We start from the raw sequence: 23,529 nt of genomic DNA, 5'->3' as shown, positions 1-23,529 counted from the left end.
GGTCACTGGTTTGAATGGAAGAGCAGTCATGAATAAGATTTCTCAAGAAAAGAGAAACAGCATCGTCCAGCTCATCGATAGCGGTCTCTCGGCCAAGAAAATTGCCAAACTGCATCATGTGAGTGCCAAGACCATTGGAAGAGGACAAAATGAAGTAATCCATCCCTTCAAAAGCCAAGAGATGGATGTTCAGGCAAAATATCAGAGTCAACAAGTTGTCTCATTACAAGGTCTAGCAGTTCTAGAGCAACAAACATGGCTGTGGAGGTGGCTAGTATGCTTCATAATAGTGCCATCACAGACGTTCATGCAAACACCGTGCAATGCATGTTACACAAGTCTGGAATGCTGGCTCAAAAGAAGGTGAAGGAGCCTCAACCTCAATATCGTCATAAGTAGTGTCAGTAAAGTCAATAAACTAGGCTCTGATGGGTGCAAATGGGTCTAGTAGAAGCAAAGGAAAAAGGGGATAATGGATGGAGAAACTGAAAGAACTGTCAAGTTTGGTGGAGCAAGCCTGATGATATAAAGGTTATTTCACAGTCTAAGGCATTGGATACTTTACCAGGATCAATGGTAGTCTCAATGCTGAGCTATATGTGAGTATCCTACAGTATGCACCAACTTTGGGAACCTGTAGAAGAGACCTGGTATCAGATTTGGGTCGAGATATCTTTGAATCTAATCAACAATAAAAGCATGCACAGAGGGATTCAGGCAGTGTTGAAAACCAAAGGTGGATTTACAAAATAATAAAAAATTAAATTTAGATTTTTAGGAGCAAAACAGTAACATTGCATTGACATGACAAGAACCTGTATAATTATAATCAAATGCAAAAAAGTTGCAAGGCAAATTTATATATGAGATAGCCAATAATGGTAGTCTCACGGTGCAGTAGTGAATGATGAGATAAGTCGAAAGTTCAAAACATTGTTACCTTTTTTCTTGTCAGTGTTCATCATCTAAGCCAAGCCAGAAACATTATATCGCAGAGCTGTCTGTAGATGAGTTTCTGGGGTGGCATTTAGCCCTTGTCAATTTTTCCAGGCTCTTTAAAGGGTTGGACATTGCTTACATTGCATTGCATACACATTAGGCTTAAGTTGTCTGAACCAGCCCTCATTGGGGTATTAACTGACAGACTAATGTGTATGAGGGACTCTTTAAAGGGAACCTGTCACCCCTAAAATCGCGGGTGAGGTAAGCGCTCTGGCATCAGGGGCTTATCTACAGCATTCTTGAATGCTGTAGTTAAGCCCCCGATGTATCCTAAAAGATGAGAAAAAGACGTTAGATTATACTCACCCAGGGGCGGTCCCGCTGGTGGTCCGGCGCCTCCCATCTTCATCAGATGACGTCCTCTTCTAGTCTTCACGCTGCAGCTCCAGCGCAGGTGTACTTTGTCTGCCCTGTTGAGGGCAGAGCTAAGTACTGCAGTGCGCAGATGCTGGGCCCCTCTGACCTTTCCCGACACCTGCGCACTGCAGTACTTTGCTCTGTTTTCAACAGCAGAAAAAAAAGACAGCAACACTTACCTGCCCAGATCTTAGAACAAATGCACTGCAGGGTGCAGCCAGCCCATAAAGCAAGATGTTAGCAACACAGGTGCAAAATACCAGATTAACAGCCACTCTCCACATACCCACTCCTGGAGGGGGTGACTGCCCAGTATACAATTGCACAATAAAGGCCCACATAGGGTGTTGTTCACACAATGGTACTGCCTAGTGTCTGGTTCACAGCCTATTAGTCACGCCCCTACTTTTCGATTAGGCGGGCTGGCCAATACACTCTCAATGCATCCCAGTGCGAACACCCCTCATGCGAGACCAAACGTGTTTGGGCTTGGCTGCACCCCGAAAAATATAGTGCAAAAATATTCAAAAATAGTGAGGTATTTGTTGATATTTTGGCCAAAATACGCAAGCTCGTAACCCACGCCAAGGGTCCCCATGCTTACGAGTCCTACACTAAACTAAATAGCAAAGCCACTAGAGACTCAAGGTCTACAAAAATTCAATTTTCAACAGCAGAAAAAAAAGGCAGCAACACTTACCTGCCCAGATCTTAGAACAAATGCACGGCAGGGTGCAGCCAGCCCATAAAGCAAGATGTTAACAACACAGGTGCAAAATACCAGATTAACAGCCACTCTCCACACACCCACTCCTGGAGGGGGTGACTGCCCAGCATACAATTCAACAATAAAGGCCCACATAGGGCGTTGTTCACACAATGGTACTGCATTGTGTCTGGTTCACAGCCTATCACTAATGGGGTGTGACTAATAGGCTGTGAACCAGACACTATGCAGTACCATTGTGTGAACAACGCCCTATGAGGGCCTTTATTGTGCAATTGTATACTGGGCAGTCACCCCCTCCAGGAGTGGGTATGTGGAGAGTGGCTGTTAATCTGGTATTTTGCACCTGTGTTGCTAACATCTTGCTTTATGGGCTGCCTGCACCCTGCAGTGCATTTGTTCTAAGATCTGGGCAGGTAAGTGTTGCTGCCTTTTTTTCTGCTGTTGAAAATTGAATTTTTGTAGACCTTGAGTCTCTAGTGGCTTTGCTATTTAGTTTAGTACTTTGCTCTGCCCTCAACAGGGCAGACAAAGTACGCCTGCGCTGGAGCCGCAGCGTGAAGACCAGAAGAGGACGTCATCTGATGAAGATGGGAGGTGCCGGACCCGGACCAACGGCGGGACCGCCCCTGGGTGAGTATAATCTAACGTCTTTTTCTCATTTTTTAGGATACATTGGGGGCTTATCTACAGCATTCCAGAATGCGGTAGATAAGCCCCTGATGCCGGTGGGCTTAGCTCACCCGCGATTTTGGGGGTGACAGGTTCCCTTTAATCACCAACAGGAATACCAACAGCCGTTCCTTTCCTTCTTGGAAGATATGAACTTACTTAGTTACATAGTTATATAAATTGAAAAATTACAAGGAATGAAAGGAACTAATTTGCACAATTTACCCTGATACATAAATGGCAAACTTGTCTTATTATCTAATCAATTCATTGTGAGATCTCCATAGTAGAGGATCTTTGCTGAATGATCATGTGTGTGAAATAGATAATTGAGTGTCTTTCATTTGATCTTATCATGACTATAACTTGAGACCTAAGTAATTAAAAGCCTCAGATATAAGTAAGTTCAGTGACTGACTAAATGAACGTCCCCATGTGATGTTCATTGAGCATCATAAGATCAGTGATTGTTAATTGTCTACGTTACATAATTTATAATAAAAACAGATTCGTCCTGTTACCTTATATGACATTTACTTAGATTAGGGTAAATTAAATGAATGAGCACTTAAACAAAGCCCGTTTTGTTTCATGAGCTCTCTCTTCACTCTTTGATGTGTGAGATAAAAACATTTTGTGACTTATTTTACTTTGTCCTAAGATAAACCATTTGCAATTCTTTAACTATCACTTACACATGCCTAAGACCTTATTCAAACATCTGTTTTTCTCGCTTATGTATAAAAAACAAATATACAAATTTTCATCAATATTTTATAATTTCAAAATATTTAAGGTTAACCTCTTTACCCCAAGGGTGGTTTGCACGTTAATGACCAGGCCAATTTTTACAATTCTGACCACTGTTCCTTTATGAGGTTATAACTCTGGAACGCTTCAACGGATCCCGGTGATTCTGACAATGTTTTCTCATGACATATTGTACTTCATGTTAGTGGTAAAATTACCTCAATATTACTTGCATTTATTTGTGAAAAAAACTGAAATTTTGCAAAAATTTTGAAAATTTTGCAATTTTCCAACTTTGAATTTTCATGCCCATAAATCACAGAGATATGCCACACAAAATCTACTATATAATTGTCTAAGGGTCACTTCCGTCCATCTGTCTATCTGTCTGTCACGAATATTCATTGGTCGCGGCCTCTGTCTGTCTTGCAAATCCAAGTCGCTGATTGGTCGTGGCAAAACGCCCACGACCATTGCCACGACCAATCAGCGACGGGCGCAGTCCGGCGGCAACATGGCCGCTCCTTCCTCCCTGCAGGGTTAATGGCATCGCTAATGGATCGCGTTATGCCGTGGTGTAACGCACTCCATTAACGCTGCTATTAACCCTGTGTGACCAACTGTTTTACTATTGATGCTGTCTATGCAGCATCAATAGTAAAAAGATATAATGTCAAAGATAATTTGAAAAAAAAAATCATCATATACTCACATTCCGGCGCCTTTCCCGCTCCTCGCAACGCTCCGGTGACCAGTCCATGCATTGCGATCTCGCGAGATGATGACGTAGACTGCTACGTCATCATCTCGTGAGACCACAATGCACTCTTGAGACCAGAGCGCGCGACGAGCGTCGGTAAACGCTTCCTGGATCCAGGGGCCAACGGAGGGTGAGTATATAACTGTTTTTTATTTTAATTCTTTTTTTTAACAGGGATATGATGCCCACATTACTATATAATACGTGGGCTGTGCACTATACTACGCGGGCTTGGCAATGTACTACGCGGGCTGGGCAATGTACTATGCGGGCTGTGCAATATACTACGCGCGCTTGGCAATATACTACGCGGGCTGGGCAATGTACTACGTGGGCTGTGCAATATACTACGCGCGCTTGGCAATATACTACGTGGGCTGTTCAATATACTACGCGGGCTGTGCAATATACTATGCGCGCTGGGCAATATACTACACGGGCTGTGCAATATACTACGCGGCTGTGCAATATACTACGTGGGCCTGTGAATTATACTACGCGGGCTGTGCAATATACTACGTGGGCCTGTGCAATATACTACGCGGCTGTGCAATATACTACGTGACTGGGCAATATACTACGTGGCTGGGCAATATACTATGTGGCTGGGCAATATAGTATGTGACTGAGCAATATAGTACGTGACTGGGCAATATACTACGTGGCTGGGCAATATACTATGTGGCTGGGCAATATACTACGTGACTGGGCAATATAGTATGTGACTGAGCAATATAGTACGTGACTGGGTAATATACTACGTGGCTGGGCAATATACTATGTGGCTGGGCAATATACTACGTGACTGGGCAATATAGTACGTGACTGGGCAATATACTATGTGGTTGGGCAATATACTACGTGGCTGGGCAATATACTACATGGGCTGTTCAATATACTACGTGGACATGAATATTCTAGAATACCCGATGCGTTAGAATCGGGCCACCATCTAGTACTTAATAAATAAATAACATTTCCCACATGTTTCTTTACATCAGTACAATTTTGGAACCAAATTTTTTTTTGTTAGGAAGTTATAAGAGTTAAAAGTTGACCAGCAATTTCTCATTTTTACAACACCATTTTTTTTAGGGACCACATTACATTTGAAGTCACTTTGAGGGGTCTATATGATAGAAAATGCCCAAAAGTGACACCATTCTAAAAACTGCACCCCTCAAGGTGCTCAAAACCACATTCAAGAAGTTTATTAACTCTTCAGGTACTACACAGGAATTTTTGGAATGTTTAAAAAAAATGAACATTTAACTTTTTTTTCACAAAAAATGTATTCAGATCCAATTTGTTTTATTTTACCAGGGATAACAGGAGAAATTGGACCCCAAAAGTTGTTGTACAATTTGTCCTGAGTACGTAGATACCCCATATGTGGGGGTGAACCACTGTTTGGGCGCATGGCAGAGCTCGGAAGGGAAGGAGCGCCGTTTGACTTTTCAATGCAAAATTGGATGGAATTGAGATAGGACGCCATGTCGTGTTTGGAGAGCCCCTAATGTGCCTAAACAGTGGAAACCCCCCCACATGTGACACCATTTTGGAAAGTAGACCCCCTAAGGAATTTATCCAGTTGTGTGATGAGCACTTTGACCCCAAAAGTGCTTCACAGAAGTTTATAATATAGAGCCTAAAAAATAAAAAATCATATTTTTTTCACTAAAATTATCTTTTGTCCCCAATTTATTATTTTCCCAAGGGTAACAGAAGAAATTGGACTCCAAAACTTGTTGTGCAATTTGTTTTGAGTACGCTGATGCCCAATATATGGAGGTAAACCACTGTTTTGGCGCATGGCAGATCTCGGAAGGGAAGGAGCACCGTTTGACTTTCAATGCAAAATTGGCCTAAAGTGAAATAGGACGGCCATGTCGCGATTGGAGAGCCCCTGATGTGCCTAAACAGTGGAAACCCTCCACAAGTGACACCATTTTGGAAAGTAGACTCCTTAAGGAACTTATCTAGATGTGTAGTGAGCACTTTGAACCCCTAAGTGCTTCACAGAAATTTATAATGTAGAGCCATAAAAATAAAAAATCATATTTTCACAAAAATGATATTTTCGCCCCTAATTTTTTATTTTCCCAAGGATAATAGGAGAAATTGGACCACAAAGTTGCTGTGAAATTTGTCCTGAGTACGCCGATACCCCATATGTGGGGGTAAACCACCGTTTGAGCGCATGGCAGACCCCGGAAAGGAAGGAGCGCTGTTTGACTTTTCAATGCAAAATTGACTGGAATTGAGATAGGACGCCATGTTGCATTTGGAGAGGCCCTGATGTGCTTAAACAGTGTAAACCCCTCATAAGTGACCACATATTGGAAACTAGACCCCCAAGGAACTTATGTAGATGTGTTGTAAGAACATTGAACCCCCAAGTGTTTCACTACAGTTTATAACGCAGAGCCATGAAAATAAATAATCTTTTTATTTCCACAAAAATGAATTTTAGCCCCCAGTTTTGTATTTTCCCAAGGGTAAAAGGAGAAATTGGACTGCAAAAGTTGTTGTCCAATTTGTCCTGATTATGTTGATACCCCATATGTGGGGTAGGAGCACTGTTTTACTTTTCCAAGGCAGAATTGGCTAAAATTGAGATCGGACGCCATGTCGCATTTGGAGAGCCCCTGATGTGCCTAAACAGTGGAAATTCCTCCAATTCTAACTCCAACCCTAACCTGAACACACCCCTAACCCTAATCCCAACCCTAACCATAATCCTAGCCACACCCCGAACCCAAACACACCCCTAACCTGAACACACCCTTAAACCTAATCCCAACCATAACCCTAACCACACCTCTAACCCCAACACACCTCTAACCCCAGCACTCCTCTAACCCCAACACACCCCTAACCCTAATCCCAACACTAACCAAACCCCTAACCCTGACACACCCCTAACCCTAATCCCATCCGTAATCCCTATCGTAAACGTAATGCAAACCCTAACCCCATCTCTAGCCCCAACCCTAACCTTAGCCCCAACCCTAACTTTAGCCCCAACCATAACCCTAACCCTAACTTTAGCCCCAATCCTAACCATAGCCCTAAGCCTAACCCTAATGGGAAAATAGAAATAAATACTTTTTTACATTTTATTATCTTTCCCTAACTAAGGGGGTGATGAAGGGGGGTTTGAGTTACTATTTATAGCGGGTTTTTGTTTGGCAGCTGTCAAACGCTAAAAGACGCTTTTTATTGCAAAAAATAGTTTTTGCATCACCACATTTTAAGAGTTATAATTTTTCAATATTTTGGTCCACAGAGTCATATGAGGTCTTGTTTTTTTGTGGGACGAGTTGACGTTTTTATTGATACCATTTTCCGGCACATGACATTTTTTTTTATCGCTTTTTATTCTGATTTTTGGGAGGCAGAATGAACAAAAACCATCAATTCATGAATTTCTTTTGGGTGGGGCACTTATACCGTTCCGCGTGTGGTAAAATTGATAAAGCAGTTTTATTCTTTGGGTAAGTACGATTTCAGCGATATCTAATCGATATCTTTTTTATGTTTTGGTGCTTTTATACAATAAAAACTATTTTATATAAAAAATAATTGTTTTTGCTTCGCTTCATTCTGAGGGCTATAACTTTTTTAATTTTTTGCTGTTGATGCTGTATGGCGGCTTGTTTTTTCCGAGACAAGATGATGTTTTCAGCGGTACCATGATAATGTCTTTTTGATCGCAAGTTATTCCACTGTTTGTTCAGCCGTATGATGACAGAGCATTGTTTTTTGCCTTGTTTTATATTTATTTTTTTACGGTGTTCACTGAAGGGGTTAACTAGTGGGACAGTTTTATAGATGGGGTCGTTATGGATGCGGCGATACTAAATATGTGTACTTTTATTGATTTTTTTGTTTTTTTACTCAAAGAAATTTATTTATTGGAACAATATTTATTTTATTGTTTTTTCTTTATTTAGGAATTTAAAAAAAATATTTTTACACATGATTTTTTTTTTTTTACATTTTTACTTAGTCTCAGGGTGGGACATCTCTGTATATTGTCAGATCGCTATTGGTTCCACAAAAATCGCCGAGTAGGTACCTAAGCCGATATATATCCCTAGAGCTAGACAGGTCAGTCCCCACTGTACACTAAAGAGAAGGAGGGAGTGTGAAGAAACTAGATTGTATCTTAATTACCCAGACAGCTACGTTTTTGCATAAACAAAAGAACTGTTTTTTTTATCTGTATATTGGCTTGTGAATTTAAGTGTTTATGTCTGGTGGGTCAAAAAGACAGACTGCCCACTGATATACTATCTAACATACTGTATAAGTCTGTAATAGTTACTGTACATTGAGTGGGTTAATTTTTGTTTTTATATAGTGTGCTTATATGTTAATAGTGCTACTTAATCCCATCACCATTGTTTTCCATATCTTGATGTTGAACTAAAGGTACCTTCACACTCAGCAACTTTACAACGAGAACGACAACGATCCGTGACGTTGCAGCGTCCTGGATAGCGATCTCGTTGTGTTTGACACGCACCAGCGATCTGGATCCTGCTGTGATATCGCTGGTCGGAGCTAGAAGTCCAGAACTTTATTTGGTCGTCAGATCAGCGTGTATCTTCGTGTTTGACAGCAAAAGCAACGATGCCAGCAATGATTTACATGGAGCTAACGACCTGTGACGACCTGTGAGAACCATAAGTAAGTAACCCTTACGTCACTGGATCGCTCCTGCATCGTTCTGGAGCTGCTGTGTTTGACATCTCTACAGCGTCCTAAACAGCGACGCTCCAGCGATCTGCTCGTTGTCTATATCGCTGCAGCATCGCTGAGTGTGAAGGTACCTTAAAGGACACTGGGTAATTCTAAAAATAGCTTACATGCCTTGGGTATAAGATGACTCAGAGATCACATCCTGGGTGACTGAAGTAATACAGATCTACCAGCCGGACATTCTGCAAACCTCACGACAGACAGAAGAAAGGACTGCAGCCAATTCATCATGGCACCATCACGAGGGACACTGGTCTAGGATTCTATATGATACAACCTTGGGGCTTTCGGCTCTGGTTGGAAGGTCACAGATCTGATCCAGTGACCATCTCTGCACCATGGATATGTTTGGAGAAAGCCAGGGTTGGGACCCGCTGGTCGCCTGGTTCCATGGAGATGGTCCGATAAGACAGGTGGTGACTCTCGTGTCAACTGGCTTTGGACCTTGTATGGACTCTATGGACAGTTCTTGATCATCTCCCTATGCTTGTTGTTGCCCCTTCTCTGTGCGTTCATCCACAGATGGAGTAGCGACCCTGGGAGCTCTGATATCATGTCAACTGGTTTTGGACCTTGTACAGACTCTATGGACAGTTCTTGGTCATCTCCCTATGCTTTTCGTTGCCCCTTCTCTGTGCGTTCATCCACAGATGGAGTAGCGACCCTGGGAGCTCTGATATCATGTCAACTTGCTTTGGACCTTGTATGGACTCTATGGACAGTTCTTGGTCATCTCCCTATGCTTGTCGTTACCCCTTCTCTGTGCATTCATTCACAGATGGAGTAGCGACCCTGGGAGCTCTGACATCGTGTCATACTAGAAATAGGTGGAGACGCAGTGATATTTTATATGCGCCCATGTACCCATACAATACCAGGCATGTTGGGAATGCTCTGTTTGCTATTGTGTGCTGTGGTTCAATAAAGTATTGCCACCCTGTTTTACCTTAACCCTGTGTTGTCTGTGTAGTGTATTGCCCACTGGGAGATAGAGCGGGCGTTCAGTGGTATGAGCCGTGGTCCATGCAGTCTTGCTAAAGACAGCCGGGCCAGCGGACAAGAGCACCCACTGACCCCGCTTCTCCGTAACAGGGAGACAAACAAAGGGGAAGCAACTTAGCTTGAGCAGACTCAGAGAGTTAACACCAAACGTCCTCTAATAGCACCAGAGAGGAAGTAAGCCGAATGCTATAGCTCCAAGCCTTCAAAAGGGAAAATGTGAATATCACTGGTGACTCCCTGAAGCAGACTGAAAGTCTATAAACACACAGGTCCAGGTCTGTCAATTAGAGCTGGAAGGAGGTTGTCACTGGGTCGAAAAGTGAGAAGGATTAAGAAGGTGTCTGCAATGCCGAACGCAGAGACATTCTGTTGCCAGATACAGAGCGAATGTCTGACACCCAAAGTTTGCAGTAAGGCTTGGTGCACATTTATCCTGAGCTCTACGCTGAGCACTTACACCAGGATTTCCATGTAAATCTCTGAAATACGTGATTCAGACAGAACCTGTGGCAGAAGATTCCTTATAATGAGGCAGATGGAGGCACTGTGGACGCCATATGACCTGTGATCCGGCACTGTTCGTCTTTTTAGGATTGCCTAAAAGTGCCGTTGGCCACAGTTTTGTGCATTTCTGAAAATAAGACACTGCTGAACAGAGGCCATACGGAGTCCAGAGTAATTCTGCTGCCTCATTATAGTGAAAGGATCCATCGGGGATATCATCTGTCACGTCACTCGGAGATTTAAATGGAAACCCCGATATAAGTGCTCAGCATAGAGCGCCAGATAAATGTGATCATAAATGTTATGTAAAATGCTCAAAATAAAAGCTTCAACTCGATCTACAAAAAAAGCAAGCCGTCACTCAGGTCCGTCATCAGTTAACTGAAATATAGTGGGCTTCCATGTTACTGGTAGCATAAAGTGAAGTGGCTCCTCGCCCCCCAAAAGAAATTCAGCAAATTCTCCACTACTAAATCCAAATGCCCCCCTCCCTTCTCAGCCTCAGTGTGCCTAAACCACACTTAGTACCCACATGTAAGGCATTCCTGTAGTGATAAGAGCCCACCTAATTTACAGGTGCGTGTCCCCAGAAGAATCAGCTGGGCATAATGTACTGGTCACTACAACGTCAGTTTGCAATTTTCACTCTGCAACATCTACTGCTTCTTGCTTCTGGAAATCACCCATGGAGTCAAAATCGGCACTACATATGTAAATAAATTTCCAAAGGGTTATAATTTACAAAATGTGGTCCCTTTAAGGGGGATTGTGCTTTTCTAGCGCTTAAGGCCTCTTTATATGGAATCCACATACTATTCTAGGAAAATCTGGGTTCCAGGAAGCAAATAGCGCTCCATCCCTCCCAAGTCTCTCTGTATAGCTACATATGGGGTATTGCCACGTTCAGTCGAAATTGTGGGACAAATTTTGATGTCATTTTTACCCATTTCCCAGTATGACAATGCAAAACTTGGGGCTAACACACAATCCTGGTGGTAAAAATGTAAATTATTTTATCTTCACTGACCAATGGTATAAAAGTCTGTGACACACCTGTGGTGTCAATATAATCATTGCACCCCTAGATGAGTTCATTGAGAGGTTCAGTTTGTAAAATGGGGTCACTTATGGGGGTTCTGCTGTGTCGGCACCTCAGGGGCTCTACCAATGTAACATGGCACCCTCAAACAAGTGCAGCAAAATCTGCACTGTAATATGGTGTTTCTTCCCTTCTGAACTCTGCCCTAAGCCTCAAAAGTAGTTTTCGACAACATATGGGGTATTGGTGAACTCAAGAGAAATTGCACAACAAATTTTTGTTGTCCATTTTCTCCTTTTACCCTTGTGGAAATACAAAACTGTGGGTTCAAGGTGCTCAATACACATCTAGATAAGCTTCCTAAGGGGTCTAGTCTCCAAAATGGTACCACTTGTGGGGGTTTCCACTTTCTATGCACAACAGTGGCTCTCCAAACATGACATGGCGTTCGCTAATTATGCCAGCAAATTTTACATTCAAAAAGTGAAATGGCGCACCTCCTCCGAACGTAAAAATAATTAGGTCTAAAGGAAAATTTTTGTGAAAAAAAAAGTAAATGCTTATTTCTTCCTTCCACATTCCAAAAATTCCTGTGAAGCAACTGAAGGGTTAATAAACGTCATGAATGTAGTTTTGAGTACCTTGAGGGGTGCAGTTTTCAGAATGGTGTTAGTTTTGGGTATTTTATGTCATATAGGCAACTCAAAGTCACTTCAAATGTGAGGTGGTCCCTAAAAAGAATGGTTTGCAAATTTTGCTGTAAAAATGAGAAATCACTGGTCAACTTTTAACCCTCATAACTCTCTAAAAAAAAAAAAAAGTTTCAAAAATTGTGCTGATGTAAAGTAGACATATGGGAAATATTATTTATTAACTATTTTGTGCGACATGACTCTATGATTTAAGGGCATAAAAATTAAAAGTTTGAAAATTGCTAAATATTCTAACTTTTTGCCAAATTTCCATTTTTTTCCGCAAATATACATAAGTCACATCAAATAAATTTTACCACTATCATAAAGTACAATATGTCATGAGAAAACAGTCTAAGAATCAGTGGGATCCAATGAAGCGTTCCAGAGTTATGACCTCATAAAGTGACAGTGGTAAGAATTGCAAAAATTGGCCCGGTCAGTAAGGCGAAAACAGGCTTCGGGGTAAAGGGGTTAAAGTCTCAAAAATACGGTAATTAATTTTTATGAGAAATGTTTCCGTTATATTAACTCCATAAGGAGACAGGCATATTTTATTTTTGCATTCTCATTTTTTTATCCCCTTTTCCAAAGATCCAAAACTTTTTTTTCCTTGTTTTTTGTGGTACAAATTGAAGTTGTATTGGAAAATGGGGGAAAAAAAAGTCAAATACTGTGGAATGCTAAAGGAAATAAAAATTAAATTTTACGCAGTTAATTGTGCAGTAAAAATGGCCTGGCAGCATGATTCTTCAGGTCACTATGATTACCATGCATATATTTTTTTTTCTATTTGAGTGGCTTAAAATTTCAGAACTTTGTAAAAAAACAAAACAATTTGTTTTTATTTTGCCATATTCAGAGACCCATAACTTTTATATTTGAGATGTGTAAGAATATGTATTAACATAACATTTTCTGATACATACTTCATTTAAATAGCTTCTTCTTGTATTTTTTGTGGAAGGTGCAGTAACAAAAAAAAACAGCAATTTTTTATTTACTTTAAGCTAAATTGTAGGAAAAGGGAGCAATTCAAATATTGATGTTTTTTCATTTTTTAAATATTCATAAAGACTTTTTTTTTCAGTCCAAATAGAGGACTTGAACCTGTGATCGTACGATTGTTTGTACTACACGCTGCAATGAAACCACACACAGCTCTATGGGGGTTTGTTTTTCCCAGGACGAGTTATACTTTTGAATGGCACTATTCATTTTATCATGTGATATTGGAAAGTGGAAAGAAAATTCCATGTGTGGCGAAAAAGCACAATTGCAGTTGTTTTTGGGGTTTTGTTTTACAGTGTTCATTAATGGTAAAAATAACCTGATAATAAGATTCTCCAGGTAAGAATGATTACAATGATACCAAACATGCATCATTTTTAAAAAAAAATTAAGTGGTATATAAAAAAAAAGTGAAAATCTGTAAAAAAAAAAAATAAATAAAAGTTTTCCCAGACCTGTAACTTTTTCAATTTTCAATCATGGAGCTGCGCGAGGGCTTATTCTTAGCATCTTGAGCTACCATTTTTATTGATACCATGATAGGATGTTTCTGTTTTGATCGCCTTGTAATGCATTTATTTGACGTCTTGCGGCACCCAAAAAACTGCAATTCTGGCATTTAGAATTTTTTTCCCCCTTACATCACTTACTGATCATGCTAATTAATTTTATATTTTGATAAATCGGACTCTTATGAAAGTGGACATATCACATATGCATATTTTTTTGTATTTATTTTTAATGGTGGAAAATGGGGGGCATGAATAAAATTTTTAGTTTCTTCATATTTTAAAAAATATTTTAACTTTGTACAGCACTTTGTAGTCTCCTTAGGAGATTTGTACCTGCGATTGTCTGATAGTATATACTAAATAAATCAATATTGTGATACTGCAGCATATAGCAAAAATCACAATTTCCTTTGAATGCCAACCATACAGTGGCTTTCATTGGAGTACAGTGATGACAAGCATGGGGGTCTTCAGCAGGCTCCTGGCCATCATGGCAACCCACCGGCACTCCATGATTACATTGAAGGGGCTGTGATTGCAGGTAAAAATAGCATGCACCCTCCCCTGGCCAGGTGCTGTAAATGCAGCTGTCATAGATTAATCCCTTATCTGACCTCACCTGCTTGTTACCTGTTGATAATCCTGGACTGAGTTAACCCTCTGCTTGCTTGATAATTCTGCCACTAATTCCATTTTTATGGTTCTGACCATTGCAATCCACCTAACTATGTTCCACTCCTGACTTCTGATTTCATCCTTGGATCCATCCCTCTTATCACAATATGCAATGAGGGGGGGTGGCTCAGTCAGCGGATGGCACAACACACGCTCAACTGGATGGAAATGGGGAGAGGAAGGTCCTACCAATTGGGAATGAGGGATGGACACCTCCTGAGCTCCAAACTGAGCCTTTCCCTACACTCCACTAATGCCCTAAGCGGTCCTTCCCCCTTCCGCCATCACAAACGTCATCCCTTGCTGTCACCTCGCACTGCCCTGGCTAGTGCACTGGCTGACGAGGGCACTAGCCTCACCGCTGCAGATGGTGCAAAACAGGGGACAGTGACAAACACGAGAAAGACAAGGTAAAAACACCACACTTAGCTTCCAGACTCCATTGCCAAGCTCCGCACTGCAAAGGACACAGAAACAGGACTCCAAACTCCAGAAGTAGCGGACACCAGAGAGCTGCAACTGCAAGGCTGGTCTCCATACTCTATCAGGCCGGTTTCACACATCCAGATAATTCCAGTACCGGAAAAAATCGGTACTGGAATTATCCGTGTCCGTGTGCCCCTACGTTTCTGTGGCACATCAGTGTGGCACACGTGCGGCACACGTGTGCTGCCCATGTGCCCACTGGGTACCACACGCACCGTGCTGGGTACAGGCTCGGACTGGCCCACCAGAGAACAGGAGGATTCTCCGGTGGGCCCAGGCACTGACACTTGCTGGCATACTGGCCAGCAGCTGCCTAGGGCCCCCACTGCTCCAGGGGCCCCTTGCCAGTGGCTATGGGGCTCCTGAGTCAAGGGGACCCACCCTGTGCCAGTAGCAGCAGCTGGAGACAGGATCCTGTCCCCACTGCTAAAGCAAAATGAATATTCACGCTTCCCCACGCCCCTATGGGCATGGAGAGGCGTGAATAACATTTCTCTTTAATAGCGGGCAGCGTTACTCGCAGGGTGCAGCTAACACTGCCCGCATGTAAAGTACCACATACATACACAGCACTGCACCGCACACATACACACACACAGCACCTCACCGCACACATACACACATGCAGGCCCACAGACTCAGAGCAGCTCACCTCCCGGCATCCTGCTTCCTGTCTGAGACAGCCCAGCTGGATGAAGTCATCATCCAGCATGCTGCCGTCTCAGTCAGATAGCTTCCAGCGAGGAAGAGGCTGCTGGGATGAGCTGCTGCTGCGGGGAGGTGAGCTGTGCTGTGTGTGTGTGCGATGAGCTGCTGCTGCGGTGAGCTGTGTGTGTGTGGTGAAGGACAATGATTGTTATGGCTGGCAATCAGGCAACACAGCGTGCAGTAATCAGCGCACATACAGAGATCTGGCAATAACCAAAAACAATAGGACGAGCTCTGAGACGTGGAATCTCTGTAGACTGCAGTACCTGATCTATCCTCACACAACTATAAAGCAGCAGTGGATTGCGCCTAACAACTACCTATGCAACTCGGCACTGCCTGAGGAGCTGACTAGCCTGAAGATAGAAATACAAGCCTGACTTACCTCAGAGAAATACCCCAAAGGAATAGGCAGCCCCCCACATATAATGACTGTTAGCAAGATGAAAAGACAAACGTAGGAATGAAATAGATTCAGCAAAGTGAGGCCCGATATTCTAGACAGAGCGAGGATAGCAAAGAGAACTATGCAGTCTACAAAAAACCCTAAAACGAAAACCACGCAAAGGGGCAAAAAGACCCACCGTGCCGAACTAACAGCACGGCGGTGCACCCCTATGCTTCTCAGAGCTTCCAGCAAAAGACAATAGCAAGCTGGACAGAAAAAAACAGAAAACAAACTAGAAGCACTTATCTAGCAGAGCAGCAGGCCCAAGGAAAGATGCAGTAGCTCAGATCCAACACTGGAACATTGACAAGGAGCAAGGAAGACAGACTCAGGTGGAGCTAAATAGCAAGGCAGCCAACGAGCTCACCAAAACACCTGAGGGAGGAAGCCCAGAGACTGCAATACCACTTGTGACCACAGAAGTGAACTCAGCCACAGAATTCACAACAGTACCCCCCCCTTGAGGAGGGGTCACCGAACCCTCACCAGAACCCCCAGGCCGACCAGGATGAGCCACATGAAAGGCACGAACAAGATCTGGGGCATGGACATCAGAGGCAAAAACCCAGGAATTATCTTCCTGAGCATAACCCTTCCATTTGACCAGATACTGGAGTTTCCGTCTAGAGACACGAGAATCCAAAATCTTCTCCACAATATACTCCAATTCCCCCTCCACCAAAACAGGGGCAGGAGGCTCCACAGATGGAACCATAGGTGCCACGTATCTCCTCAACAACGACCTATGGAATACATTATGTATGGAAAAGGAGTCTGGGAGGGTCAGACGAAAAGACACCGGATTGAGAATCTCAGAAATCCTATACGGACCAATAAAACGAGGTTTAAATTTAGGAGAGGAAACCTTCATAGGAATATGACGAGAAGATAACCAAACCAAATCCCCAACACGAAGTCGGGGTCCCACACGGCGTCTGCGATTAGCGAAAAGCTGAGCCTTCTCCTGGGACAAGGTCAAATTGTCCACTACCTGAGTCCAGATCTGCTGCAACCTGTCCACCACAGAATCCACACCAGGACAGTCCGAAGACTCAACCTGTCCTGAAGAGAAACGAGGATGGAACCCAGAATTGCAGAAAAATGGAGAGACCAAGGTAGCCGAGCTGGCCCGATTATTAAGGGCGAACTCAGCCAACGGCAAAAATGACACCCAATCATCCTGGTCAGCGGAAACAAAACATCTCAGATATGTTTCCAAGGTCTGATTGGTTCGTTCGGTCTGGCCATTAGTCTGAGGATGGAAGGCCGAGGAGAAAGATAGGTCAATGCCCATCCTACCACAAAAGGCTCGCCAGAACCTCGAGACAAACTGGGAACCTCTGTCAGAAACAATATTCTCAGGAATGCCATGTAAACGAACCACATGCTGGAAGAACAAAGGCACCAAATCAGAGGAGGAAGGCAATTTAACCAAGGGCACCAGATGGACCATTTTAGAAAAGCGATCACAGACCACCCAAATGACCGACATTTTTTGAGAAACGGGAAGGTCAGAAATGAAATCCATCGAAATATGTGTCCAAGGCCTCTTCGGGACCGGCAAGGGCAAAAGCAACCCACTGGCACGTGAACAGCAGGGCTTAGCCCTAGCACAAATTCCACAGGACTGCACAAAAGCACGCACATCCCGTGACAGAGATGGCCACCAGAAGGATCTAGCAACCAACTCCCTGGTACCAAAGATTCCTGGATGACCGGCCAGCACCGAACAATGAAGTTCAGAGATAACTTTACTAGTCCACCTATCAGGGACGAACAGTTTCTCGGCCGGACAACGATCAGGTTTATTAGCCTGAAATTTCTGCAACACTCTCCGCAAATCAGGGGAGATGGCAGACACAATGACTCCTTCCTTGAGGATACTCGCCGGCTCAGATAACCCCGGAGAGTCGGGCACAAAACTCCTAGACAGAGCATCCGCCTTCACATTTTTAGAGCCCGGAAGGTATGAAATCACAAAATCAAAACGAGCAAAAAATAACGACCAACGGGCCTGTCTAGGATTCAAGCGCTTGGCAGACTCGAGATAAGTCAAGTTCTTATGATCAGTCAATACCACCACGCGATGCTTAGCACCCTCAAGCCAATGACGCCACTCCTCGAATGCCCACTTCATGGCCAGCAACTCTCGGTTGCCCACATCATAATTACGCTCAGCAGCAGAAAATTTCCTGGAAAAGAAAGCACATGGTTTGAACACTGAGCAACCAGAACCTCTCTGTGACAAAACCGCCCCTGCACCAATCTCAGAAGCATCAACCTCGACCTGGAACGGAAGAGAAACATCAGGTTGACACAACACAGGGGCACAGCAAAAACGACGCTTCAACTCCTGAAAAGCTTCCACGGCAGCAGAAGACCAATTAACCAAATCAGCACCCTTCTTGGTCAAATCGGTCAATGGTCTGGCAATGCTAGAAAAATTACAGATGAAGCAACGATAAAAATTAGCAAAGCCCAGGAATTTCTGCAGACTTTTTAGAGATGTCGGCTGAGTCCAATCCTGGATGGCCTGAACCTTAACCGGATCCATCTCGATAGTAGAAGGGGAAAAGATGAACCCCAAAAATGAAACTTTCTGCACACCGAAGAGACACTTTGATCCCTTCACGAACAAGGAATTAGCACGCAGTACCTGGAAAACCATTCTGACTTGCTTCACATGAGACTCCCAATCATCTGAGAAGATCAAAATGTCATCCAAGTAAACAATCAAGAATTTATCCAGATACTCACGGAAAATGTCATGCATAAAAGACTGAAAAACAGATGGAGCATTGGCAAGTCCGAACGGCATCACCAGATACTCAAAATGACCCTCGGGCGTATTAAATGCCGTTTTCCATTCATCTCCCTGCCTGATTCTCACCAGATTATACGCACCACGAAGATCAATCTTAGTAAACCAACTAGCCCCCTTAATCCGAGCAAACAAGTCAGAAATCAATGGCAAGGGATACTGAAACTTAACAGTGATCTTATTAAGAAGGCGGTAATCAATACACGGTCTTAGCGAACCATCCTTCTTGGCTACAAAAAAGAACCCTGCTCCCAATGGTGACGACGATGGGCGAATATGTCCCTTCTCCAGGGACTCCTTCACATAACTGCGCATAGCGGTGTGTTCAGGTACGGACAAATTAAATAAACGACCCTTAGGGAATTTACTACCAGGAATCAAATCGATAGCACAATCACAATTCCTATGCGGAGGTAGGGCATCAGACTTGGACTCTTCAAATACATCCTGAAAGTCCGACAAGAACTCTGGGATGTCAGAAGGAATGGATGACGAAATAGACAAAAATGGAACATCACCATGTACTCCCTGACAACCCCAGCTGGTTACCGACATAGAGTTCCAATCCAATACTGGATTATGGGTTTGTAGCCATGGCAACCCCAACACGACCACATCATGCAAATTATGCAGTACCAGAAAGCGAATAACTTCCTGATGTGCAGGAGCCATGCACATGGTCAGCTGGGCCCAGTACTGAGGCTTATTCTTGGCCAAAGGTGTAGCATCAATTCCTCTCAACGGAATAGGACACCGCAAAGGCTCCAAGAAAAATCCACAACGTTTAGCATAATCCAAATCCATCAGATTCAGGGCAGCGCCTGAATCCACAAACGCCATGACAGAATACGATGACAAAGAGCACATTAAGGTAATGGACAAAAGGAATTTGGACTGTACAGTACCAATAACGGCAGAGCTATCGAACCGCCTAGTGCGTTTAGGACAATTAGAAATAGCATGAGTAGAATCACCACAATAGAAACACAGTCTGTTCAGACGTCTGTGTTCTTGCCGTTCTACTTTAGTCATAGTCCTGTCGCACTGCATAGGCTCAGGTTTACTCTCAGGCAGTACCGCCAGATGGTGCACAGATTTACGCTCGCGCAAGCGACGACCGATCTGAATGGCCAAGGACATAGACTCATTCAAACCAGCAGGCATAGGAAATCCCACCATTACATCCTTAAGAGCTTCAGAGAGACCCTTTCTGAACAAAGCCGCTAGTGCAGATTCATTCCACAGAGTGAGTACTGACCATTTCCTAAATTTCTGACAATATACTTCTACATCATCCTGACCCTGGCATAAAGCCAGCAGATTTTTCTCAGCCTGATCGACTGAATTAGGCTCATCGTAAAGCAATCCGAGCGCCAGGAAAAATGCATCAACATTACTCAATGCAGAATCTCCTGGTGCAAGAGAAAACGCCCAGTCCTGTGGGTCGCCGCGCAAAAAAGAAATAATAATCAAAACCTGTTGAATAGGATTACCAGAAGAATGAGGTTTCAAGGCCAAAAATAGCTTACAATTATTTCTGAAGCTCAGGAACTTAGTTCTGTCACCAAAAAACAAATCAGGAATCGGAATTCTTGGTTCTAGCATCGATTTCTGATCAATAGTATCTTGAATCTTTTGTACATTTACAACGAGATTATTCATTGAGGAGCACAGAGCCTGAATATCCATGTCCACAGCTGTGTCCTGAAGCACTCTAATGTCTAGGGGAAAAAAAAGACTGAAGACAGAGCTAAGAAAAAAAAATGATGTCAGGATTTCTTTTTTCCCTCTATTGGGAATCATTGGTTTGGCTCCTTGTACTGTTATGGCTGGCAATCAGGCAACACAGCGTGCAGTAATCAGCGCACATACAGAGATCTGGCAATAACCAAAAACAATAGGACGAGCTCTGAGACGTGGAATCTCTGTAGACTGCAGTACCTGATCTATCCTCACACAACTATAAAGCAGCAGTGGATTGCGCCTAACAACTACCTATGCAACTCGGCACTGCCTGAGGAGCTGACTAGCCTGAAGATAGAAATACAAGCCTGACTTACCTCAGAGAAATACCCCAAAGGAATAGGCAGCCCCCCACATATAATGACTGTTAGCAAGATGAAAAGACAAACGTAGGAATGAAATAGATTCAGCAAAGTGAGGCCCGATATTCTAGACAGAGCGAGGATAGCAAAGAGAACTATGCAGTCTACAAAAAACCCTAAAACGAAAACCACGCAAAGGGGCAAAAAGACCCACCGTGCCGAACTAACAGCACGGCGGTGCACCCCTATGCTTCTCAGAGCTTCCAGCAAAAGACAATAGCAAGCTGGACAGAAAAAAACAGAAAACAAACTAGAAGCACTTATCTAGCAGAGCAGCAGGCCCAAGGAAAGATGCAGTAGCTCAGATCCAACACTGGAACATTGACAAGGAGCAAGGAAGACAGACTCAGGTGGAGCTAAATAGCAAGGCAGCCAACGAGCTCACCAAAACACCTGAGGGAGGAAGCCCAGAGACTGCAATACCACTTGTGACCACAGAAGTGAACTCAGCCACAGAATTCACAACAAATGATATTGGTGGGGGGAGACAATGATGGAGGTGATGGGCAATAATGGTGGTGGGGAGGCAATGATGGAGGAGATGGGCAATGATGGTGGTGGTGGGGAGGCAATGATGGAAATTACGGTGGGGGAGACAATGATGGAGGTGATGGGCAATCATGGTGAGGGAGGGAATGATGGAGTTGATGGGCAATGAGGGTGAGGGGAGGCAATGTTGGAACTGATGGGCAATGATGGTATGGGAGGCAATGATGGAGGTGATAGGCAATGATCGTGGGTAGGCAATGATGGAGGTGATGGGCAATGATAGTGGTGGGGGGAGGCAATGATGAAGGTGATGGGCAATGGTGGTGGTGGGAGGCAATGATGGAGGAGATGGGCAATGATGGTGGTGGTGGGGAGGCAATGATGGAGGTGAGGGAAGGCAATGATGGAAATTACGGTGGGGGAGACAATGATGGAGGTGATGGGCAATCATGGTGAGGGAGGGAATGATGGAGTTGATGGGCAATGAGGGTGAGGGGAGGCAATGTTGGAACTGATGGGCAATGATGGTATGGGAGGCAATGATGGAGGTGATAGGCAATGATCGTGGGTAGGCAATGATGGAGGTGATGGGCAATGATAGTGGTGGGGGGAGGCAATGATGAAGGTGATGGGCAATGGTGGTGGTGGGAGGCAATGATGGAGGTGATGAAATGGGCAATGATGGTGGTGGGGGAGGCAATGGTGGAGGTGATGGGCAATGATGGTGGTGGGGGAGGCAATGATGGAGGTGATGGGCAATGATGATGGTGTGGGAGGTGATGATGGAGGTGATGAAATGGACAATGATGGTGGGGAGGAGGCAATGATGCAGGTGGTGGAATGGGCAGTGATGGAGGTGGTGATAAGGACATTGATGGGGTGGAGAGGGGCTGCATTATACTTTATGAGGGGGCTACATTATATTCTGTAGGGGACTGCATTATTCTCATGGGACTACATTATATTATGGGGCGCTGCATCATATTATGTGAGGGGGCTACATTATACTCTATGGGGGGTCTGCATTATATTCTGTGGTGGGGCTGCATTCTCTCAGTTGACTACATTATATTCTGTGGTGGCTGCATTATACTATATGAGGGGGGCTGCATTATTCCCTATGAGGGTGCTGCATTATGTTCTATGGTGGGAATTGCGTTATACCTGAGGGGTTTGCATTATATTTTGTGGGGTGCTGCATTATATTCTATGAGAGGGGACTGCGTTATATTTTATGAGGGGGCTAAACTATATTCTGTGAGCGGGCTACCCCAACCCTTGCTACATAATTAAGATGTGAACTACCTTATATTATACTCTGATATTAGCGCTTTTTACCGCCTAATTGGTGGTCTTGCATCTATTTCTATGTAGCTACATAGTGGGCCCCAAGAATGATTTTCTCTGGTGGGCCCAATGTGCTCCTGTCCGACACTGGCTGGGTACCACACGTACCAGCATCTGGTGCTGAAGCCGCGATTCATATCTTCCCTGCAGCAGCGTTTGCTGCAGAGAAGATAAGAATAATAGTGTTTAAAATAAAGATCTACACTGACGTGTGAAACCGGCCTCACATACAGTCAACTGATGCATCAAGTGACTATTTAAAGGATGGTGGGAGTGGTTACCACCCACATCAGCTGACCTAGCAACTCTGCAGTTGCAACAAGCTGCCAGCAAGGGACACTGACATTAACCTCGGCTGGCCTGAAAGGAAAAAAGCTACGTTTAAGTTATAGTGGAACCAGAGCTGCCACGCATCCAAAAATGGATCATGTCACCTCTTCATAAGCTAGTTGCCTACCTGCTGCCAATATTCCCTACTAGTGAACATTTTTAATACTTTGAAGAAAATCCTTTGAAAACAATTACTGCATGGAGTCCAGAAACCATAGACATCACAAATGTCTCTTCCTTTTTTGGTGCTTTGCAAGGCCTTTACTGCAGCTGACTTCAGTTGTGCTTGTTTGTGGGTCTTTTTGTCTTATGTTTTGTGTTAAGC

Source organism: Ranitomeya imitator, chromosome 6 (assembly GCF_032444005.1).
Source record: "Ranitomeya imitator isolate aRanImi1 chromosome 6, aRanImi1.pri, whole genome shotgun sequence".
Lineage (NCBI taxonomy): Eukaryota > Metazoa > Chordata > Amphibia > Anura > Dendrobatidae > Ranitomeya > Ranitomeya imitator.
This window is presented reverse-complemented; position numbering follows the sequence as displayed.